The following is a 9,019-nucleotide window of genomic DNA, read 5'->3' as shown; positions in this document are numbered from 1 at the left end:
CGTTCCACACCATCACGGCCTCCCCTGAGCGCAGACGACCGCCTGCCTCGCCACCGCGCGCTCCCGCCGCTCCAGCGCACAAACAGCGCGCGAGCCCACGGACAAGGGCCCCGCCGCCGCCGTCCACCGGCGAGGGCTACGCCCGCCGGTATCCTCCGGCGACGGCGAGGGGAGGGAGGGGAGGAGGGGAGTTTGAGGTGGCGGCTAGGGTTTCGCCACCCGAGTCGCCCCCTGGGAGCGACGCGGGGGCCGGGGGGGGGGGGGGGGGAGTGGATAATTGTAGCTTCATTCTTGGCAATTCTACAACTGGTTTTTATCATATTTTGTGTGCCAAAAATACTATTGCTTATGGGTGTAAATCACACAACAGCCACCACATCATATTTCTGCAAACAGGCATGAGTTATGTCACTGCTATAGTTGCTCCTGTAATTATAATGACTTCTGAGCATAGGGATTTGTGCAAACATTTTGACTTCTAAGAAATTTCCCTCCGTTCCTAAATATTTGTCTTTTTAGGGATTTCAAATGGACTACCACATACGGATGTATATAGACATTATAGTGTAGATTCACTCATTTTGCTCCGTATGTAGTCACTTGTTGAAATCCCTAGAAAGACAAATATTTAGGAACGGAGGGAGTAGTTCTTTTTCTCTAAATAATGTGTTATTAACTGAGATAAGGCAACACCTTTTGCTTAGTATTCTGCACAAAAATACTTGTGTAGCCTTTTTAGTTATTATGTCATCAGATGGTTTGGCCAGGCAGTGGACTCCCAGTATTTATTGTAATATGCAGGCTTCCATCCCCAGTGTATGTATGTATGATGTATCGTAGCTTGTTGGTCATAGTTCAATCGTGTTTAAATGACGACACCATTGCAAATAGTTGTGAAAAGCCAAATCCTTGCTGTTGGTCATGGATTGGAACTTCTAGAAGTGTACTGCTGGGTGGCGTTCCATATTGTTAAGACCGAGGAAGCTGAAGGCCTTGCAGGTATGTCTTTGTAAGAGATAGTTCACAATATATTACATGCAGATTCATGTTGTAGCAATGTGGTTGAGGATATTCCGTTCCAAAGTATTTGTTGAAGTGTGTTGCAGAGAATTTATGCTTAGCAAATCTACCTTTATGCATAATCCTTATCACTTCTTGCATGGATTAAAGTATTAAACTAGAAATGCGTGCTACCAAGGCTAATTCTGTGATATACAACTATCCATACACATGAAGATCAATCATTTTCTTTTGTAATGTTTTGGTTCTGAATGAATATGCCTTTTCCATTTGAACTTGCATTAATTGGATTTCTAGTGACATGTAATGCTACAATTGATCATTTTAGTCAAAGTTATTGCTTCGAGTTGGTTGTAGATGTGTTTGTACTGATTTGTCTGTAGCTAAAAGGCCTTATCTGGTTCTGGTAACAAAACAAACTGGTCCACGGGGATGGGTTGCGGGCAAGGTAATTTTTTTACCAATCTTATGCCATCGTCTGCATCTCCTTTTCCTTTTTGTTATCATTAACCTGCTGTTCTTTTTTGCTGTTGGTATACATGACCATGTTATTCTGTCCATAGTTTCAGTTGCATTATGTAGTATTGTGAGAAATTAGTGCTCTAGATATTGCTTGATTCTTCAGTAAGCAAGTTTACTTCCAGAAGCTCAATCCCTCACCTGACTGGTTTCCGTGTGCACCCAAAACATGCTTTAACCACAGATACAGTGATACACCGATAACAAAATGCTTTCCTGTCCACGTATGTGAAGTCTAATTGTTAGTGTTCATCGCTGGTTTAATGTGAGAGCAAACAAATTGATGTGTGAATTATTGTCTATGTTTGTCCCGTTTCCATCTTATCTAATTTTCTCTCACCCTGCCCTGCTAGAGCTTGCTTGAGGTGTTGTCATGTCATATTGAAGCTAACACACACCAATGGCATGTTACCTGGAGCAAAGTGTTCATGTACATTCAACTTATCTTGGCTGTAGGTAGGCAGTGTAGCCATTTCCACCACTGATCATGATGAGTGGTCTCAACTGTTTTTTGACTGTACATGCATGTTTCTTATTGGTGTAGAGTGGAGTTTAACTGAACAACGTTGGTCCTGTAGAAGTAAGCGATGGCATCATATATGTATCTTTGGAATGACATCATATATGTTGCATTGTTTCGATCTTATTCATCCTATCATCACTTCTTTTGTATCAAATTTTCAATGCATACATACGTATGTCCTTTTTTTTGAGTGGTACATACGTATTGGATAATTTGGATACTACTACTAACTGACATGATCGGTTAATTTGTTGCGACTTGCCTTGACCAACTGCACTGCACTGCACTGAGGCTTTCTGATGGCAAGCTTCTGCTGTTTTATTCCTTCTTTTGCATTCAGTATTAGCTGCCTTCATGTATAGCTAATATTTGCATTGCAAGTGTTTCTCTTGACACTAATGGTATTAATCAGAAGTTTGCTATTAAATCTATGATGATACTCTCCATACTTTGCCTCGAGCTTTTGGTGCTCCTAAGTTCTACTTGAATGGATTGGAGCATACAAGACATTGTTGATATATTATAGCAACAAAAGGGGTGATGCTACAGGAAAGTCTGTAGTCAGACATGAGTCACATAACCACACATGTATAGATGATGAACAGGTGATCTCTACGTACGACTGCTGATGGCGAACGACGTGCGATGGCGAGTCTCCTACGCCGCCGACCTCGTGACCGGCAAGCTTGCCTTCTCTGACGGGATTCTTCTCCTCAAACGAGAGGCTCTCCGTCTGGTGCTGGTGGATGCACGCGGCGTCACGATCGATGCGCGCTTCTTACGGGCCGGTGAGTCCGTTGACATCGGAGACATCGTATCCTTCCCTTGCTATTTTGTGAGAATTAGAGATCGATTACCGCCGACGAGGCCGGTGCCGGCGCCGACGAGTACACTGATCGACAAGGATCTGGTACACGGGCGGCACACGGGATGACATGCGGGCGGACCGACGCGGCCGGGTGCGGGCCTGAGCTTCCCCACCTACCCATCCATGGCGGATGTGCGCCACGTGGGGGTGCATCCTATCCTCCATTCCCAGCCACGGGTTCGCAATGAGGGTATAAAACCCAAGCCGAGCCCAGTCCTTGACCTAGAAACTGCCTTCTCCCACTTTTGGACGGCGGAGAGAAACCCTAGATCGAGTTTTTCGGTCTCCTACGGGTGGTGGAAGGGCAAGGTGAGAGGAGATCCGCGCTCATTCGCTGCGGTTGCGGCTTCCCCCCTCCCCCCACCCCTACCATGGATGCGGGGCGTGGATTCGGTGGGGGTCGGCACGGAGGCGCGGGAGCGGGCCGAGGCAATGGCTGGGGAGGAGAGCGGAGCAAGTACTCCTGGAAGCGCGGTGACGGCGGCGACCGCACCATCTCGTCGTCGTCCAACGCGTCTTCGGGTTCGGGCGACACTTCAAGGTGGGAGGCGGCAGCAGCGACGGCTCCGACTCGCCGCGATTCCAAGGAGGGAGGCGTTTGGTTGGAGAAGCACCAAAGATCCTCGAGCTCAGGGGCTAATGGAGGAGGACAAAATCCTTCCCCACCACCTCGTCGTCCTCAGGGGAAAAATCCCCGCCAGGTGCCTCCTACCAAAAATTCTGACCCCTGCCCTATTCGCAAATCTCATGAACATCTGCCTGTCTGATGCCCACAAGCTTTCTGTGAGCGTTGCAATACCCTTGGCCACCTTGCTTCCGTGTGCACTACTTTTCTTCCCTGGGAATGCATTGCCCCGATGTGCGCATTTCAATCCAAAGGGTAGGGGTTCTATTACATTCATGATTCCTGTATTGCCAATCAGCTTAGGGAGAGATCTAATAGTGTGGTAGTCACCATTGTTGAGGGAGAAACCTCCACTCGCCAAATGGAGATTGATCTCTTTGATTACCTGGCCATTGGATGGCGCTGCTCTGCCCATGCCATTGGCCCTAGGGTCTTTGTGGTTCGCTTTCCTAACCCTCACTCGGTTGCTCAAATCTGTTATGTGGGGCGGGTAACTCTCGAAACCACCGGGATTGTGATTCATGCTTCCCCTTGGTCGTCTGATGTTGGGTCAAAAGGGATTTGGAAGTCACCTGGGTCAAATAGTAACATCCCTTTAGATAAGAGAAGTGAGAGGAATCTTGCATATGTGGCATCGCTGGTTGGGGTACCACTTGAAATTGATTCTGCTACTCTTCGTCGTCCTGCCTCTGCTCGGGTTAAGTTGGGATGCCGTAAGGTTGATGAATTCCTGTGATTGCAGAAGTTGTCCTGGGTGGACACTTCTATGACTTTCTTTATGAAGTGGAGCAAGTTGTTGTGAGAGATCCAGAAAGAGAGAAAAATACAGTTCAGGTGTCTCCTAGGCCTGGAAATGAAAATCCTAAAGATAAGGGGGTGCATACGACTCCTGGAGCTCAGATGGGCAGCTCCTCCTCCGGGCTTGGAAAGAAATCTCTCTCCATTCCCCACGGGGAGGTGTCTGACCCCATTCAGGAGTCGCAAGAGAGTATAGAATCTGATGGTTCACTGCATAATACGCTCCTGATTGAGACCATGGCGTTCGATCAGATGACCTGTGATGGCAAAGTGTTGGGGGCAGGTGACTCACAAGATGCCGGGATCAAAGAGACCAACGATTACATTGTGGAGTCCCCGGAGATGACTGTTGGTGTTGAGGTGATTCCTACTCCTCCCCTAGTCACTGAGGAAAATCTGTGCTTCAGCTCACGCTATGTGCAGAGCAAGATGGAGCGGATGGACGACAAAGCTATTGCGTGGCCAAAAAAAGGAATATGGAAGGTACAACAAAGAACCCCAACTCTTTTGACGCGTTGTCTGATAATACTCTTATCCTTAAGGCCATCAAAATGGGGGTAAACATACCTGATGCTGATTTCACTTGCGTTGACATTATTAGAGAACTTGAGAAAACCCGTAATTCTGACCCTATCGATGAGAAGGTAGAACAACCTCAGGAAACGGGTCCCCTTATGTTAACTAATGGAAAAGGGGACCAAATACCATTAGATATGAGATGGGAGGAAGAGAATATTAGTGAGGAGGAGCAGTTCATTGTGGTGAGCTCTAGGGAAAAAAGAGAGAGAAAAACTAATGTTGTGATCTCTAGACCTGTGACTAGGAGTCAAAAAGATAAGGCTTCCTCGGAGAGAAAAAAGGGGAATGGTAAACCTACTCTGCTTCCTAGTAGGAATACCAGGCGAGGGGGAGGAAACACTATTATTAAATGAATGGGGTTTTCTGGAATTGTCGAGGAGCGGGTAAAAAAGGAATGACTACCTGCTTCTCCGACATTATAAAAGATCATTCCCTTGATTTCATAGGATTGCAGGAAACTAGGAAGAAAGAGATTCTTCCGAAGTTCTTATGCAAAGTGGATCCCTCGAATAGATTTGCTTGGAACTGGGTACCTTCTATTGGCAAATCTGGTGGCATCCTTTGTGGCATCAAAAAAGAAACTCTGGAAGTTGTCTCCTGGACAGTGGGTAAATTTTGCTTGCAAGCTACCCTTTTTGATATTAATCTCAAATGTGTGTGGGCCCTTATAACGGTATATGGAGCGGCACAGGATGACAAGAAAGAGGAATTTTTATGCGAGCTTGCATCCATGTGTTCTCTCCTCCAAGTTCCTTACATTGTGGGAGGGGATTTTAATATCCTTAGAGAGAGTTGTGAGAAAAATAAGAATTTGAGTCGGTCCCCTTACATGGATAAGTTTAATTCCATCATTCAATCCCTGAACCTACATGAGATACATATGGGAGGGGGCAAGTACACCTGGTCCAATCACCAGAGACACCCTACGTTAGAAAAGCTTGACAGAGTTCTTATGAGTTTTGAGTGAGAGGACCTTTTTCCCTTGGTCACAGTCCAGAAACTAGTGCGGGACGTATCTGACCACAATCCTCTTCTGCTGTCATCGAATTTGATAGCAGAAAAGACGTCGTGACAGCGTGAGTTCAGATTTGAACTCAGCTGGCTAAAGAATGAGGACTTCTACCCTACTGCTAAGAAGATATGGGAGCAGCCAGTTGCGTCTGACGACCCCATTGACATCCTTAATATCAATCTCAAAAGGCTGAAAAAATATTTCAAGGGCTAGGGCTCCCATATGTTTGGGCATGCTAGGAAGAGAAAAAAAGATATTCAAAAGGAACTTGAAGAGATTGAGGCCTTAGAAGAAGAGGGACCCCTTGAACCAGAGACTTATGAAAAAAGAACCACCTTGCGGATGGAACTCGAAGAAATCCTAGCTAATGAGGAACTCTTCTGGCTCCAACAATCCAATGAGAGGTGGTTGTTGAAGGGAGACTAGAATACAGCCTTTTTCCATCGCGCGACCAATGGCAAAAAACGAAAAAACACGATCCACTCCTTCACGGATGGTGAGACGGTGATTGAGGGCACAGACAACCTATTGGCACATGCCACGGCTTACTATAAGAATCTCTTTGGCCCGGCCAGGGGAAATATTTTTCATTTATCTGCGGATACCTGGTCAGAAGAAGAGAAGCTCACAGTAGAGGATAATATTCTCCTGACTAGTGAATTCACGGAGGAAGAAGTCAGGAAAGCATTATTTGGCATGGATAGTAATAGGGCCCCGGGCCCAGATAACATCCTAGCTGAGTTCTACAAACACTGCTGGGACTTTGTTAAATCAGATATCATGCGCTTGTTTCATGCTTTTCACAATAACACCTTGGATGTGGAGCACTTAAACTATGGGGTGATCACTTTGATTCCTAAGATCAATGGTGCAAAAAAGATCCAGAAATATCGTCCCATTTGCCTACTTAGATGCCCATACAAGTTGATCACTAAAGTGATGGATAATAGAGTGGACATTTTTGCTGATAAGCTTATTAGCAAACATCAGACTGCCTTCATTAAGCATAGAAATATCATGGATGTGATTCTCACCCTCCATGAGATCTTACATCATACGCATCATAAGAAAAAAGTTAGGGTGGTTCTGAAGTTGGACTTCGAAAAAGCTTACGACAAAATAAAATTGGACTTTCTCCTTGAATGTCATAACAACAGAGGATTTGGTACAACCTGGTGTGGTTGGGTGAAGAAAATTCTCAGTAATGGTACGGTCAGTATTAAACTGAACAATGTGACAGGGCCTTACTTCCAAAGCCACAAAGGGGTACTCCAGGGCGACCCTCATTCCCCTTTTTTATTTAACCTTGCGGTGGAGACTCTTTCTAAGATGATTCGCAATGCCCAAAAGGAAAAAATATTAACTAGGCTAGCTCCGGACCTCATTGAGAATGGCATTGCCGTATTACAGTACGCTGATGATACGGTTATATGTTTTGAGCATGATGAAGTTGTTGTCAACCTAAAACTCCTCTTATACATTTTTGAACTCATGTCTGGTTTAAAGATTAATTTCTTTAAGAGTGAAATCATGTGTGTGGGTGGAGATGACAACACCCTGGCAACCTATGCTGATATCTTTAATTGTCAAATTGGTCACTTTCCAATGAAATATTTGGGGGTACCTGTGAGCTATACTACTCTACATAACCTGGATTGGAGCTTTGTCGATGACAAATTCCTCAAGTGCTGTGAAACTTGGATCGGGTATGCTGCTTCATCGGGGGGGGGGGGGGACTCATTCTTCTGAACTCTTCCCTCTCCAGTATTGTTTACTACTATATGGCCATGTTTTTGCTTCCTAAGATGGTGATCTATAAACTTGACAAACATCGGAAAAAGTTCTTTTGGCAAGAAACCAACGACAGGAAACGACACCACCTTGTTAAATGGACTAGGGCTTGTAGATCGAAGAATAAAGGGGGTTTGGGGGTGAAAGACCTCCATAAACATAATACTAGTTTGCTGGCCAAATGGTGGTGGAAACTCGAGACACAACAAGGTCTTTGGCAGGATGTTATCCGGGCCAAGTACTTGAAAAGAGATTTTGTCGCCTCTGTTCGAAGTAAATTTGGTGATTCGCCGAGTTGGAAGGCCATTATGAAAGTAAAAGAACATTAACTTGCTGGGAGGGGGGTGACCTTGTGTGATGGCCTGGCTTATTAGGGATGATAGACTACTCATATCGATAAGGAATTTCTTCTTTTCCGGGAGCCCATTCGGACAGAACTCCAAAGTTAAGCGTGCTCAGCTTGGAGTAGTGTCAGGATGGGTGACCGATCGGGAAGTTGCTCCCAGGTGCGCACGAGTGAGGACAAAGTGCGCAGAAAAGACTAGTATTGATCTGTGCGGCCAGTCTAGATCCCGCCAGGAGTAACGACCACCGGCGGGTGTGTCCGGGGCGTTACAAGTTGGTATCAGAGCCGACCCTCGCGGTTACACGGATGTTTGCGGACAGGTGCGCGGTCATGTTGTGCTTGTGCATGACGTTTGTGACCCGTCGTGGCACACGGCATGGCACATGTGCCGGACTGGAAGCACAGACGTTTGTGCCAAGAGGAAACGTTCCTGTGGCCCGACGAGGACGTCGGTTCCTATGAGTGGGGGTGTATGTGATGGCCTGGCTTATTAGGGATGATAGACTACTCATATCAATAAGGAATTCCTTCTTTTCCGGGAGCCCATTCGGACAGAACTCCGAAGTTAAGCGTGCTCAGCTTAGAGTAGTGTCAGGATGGGTGACCGACCGGGAAGTTGCTCCCGGTGCGCACGAGTGAGGACAAAGTGCGCAGAAAAGACTAGTATTGCACTGTGGGGCCAGTCTAGATCCCGCCAGGAGTAACGACCACCGACGGGTGTGTCCGGGGCGTTACACCTTGAAAGCTGGCAACCTGGCAAGGCTGTGGATCGATCCTATTGAGGGAAATCCTCCTCTGCGGGACAAGTTTCCAGAGTTATATGGCATATGTAACGACCAAGAGGTCACAGTGGCCAGAGTTAGAAGACGATTACATCCTCAGCTGGTTAAGCAATGGGAAGAGGTTAAGCAGATGGTGGACTCCTGGGCGACATCTGA

The sequence above is a fragment of the Triticum aestivum genome, chromosome 5A (assembly GCF_018294505.1).
Source record: "Triticum aestivum cultivar Chinese Spring chromosome 5A, IWGSC CS RefSeq v2.1, whole genome shotgun sequence".
NCBI classification, from domain to species: Eukaryota; Viridiplantae; Streptophyta; class Magnoliopsida; order Poales; family Poaceae; genus Triticum; species Triticum aestivum.
The sequence above is the reverse complement of the archived record's forward strand: the minus strand, read 5'-3'. Positions refer to the sequence as shown.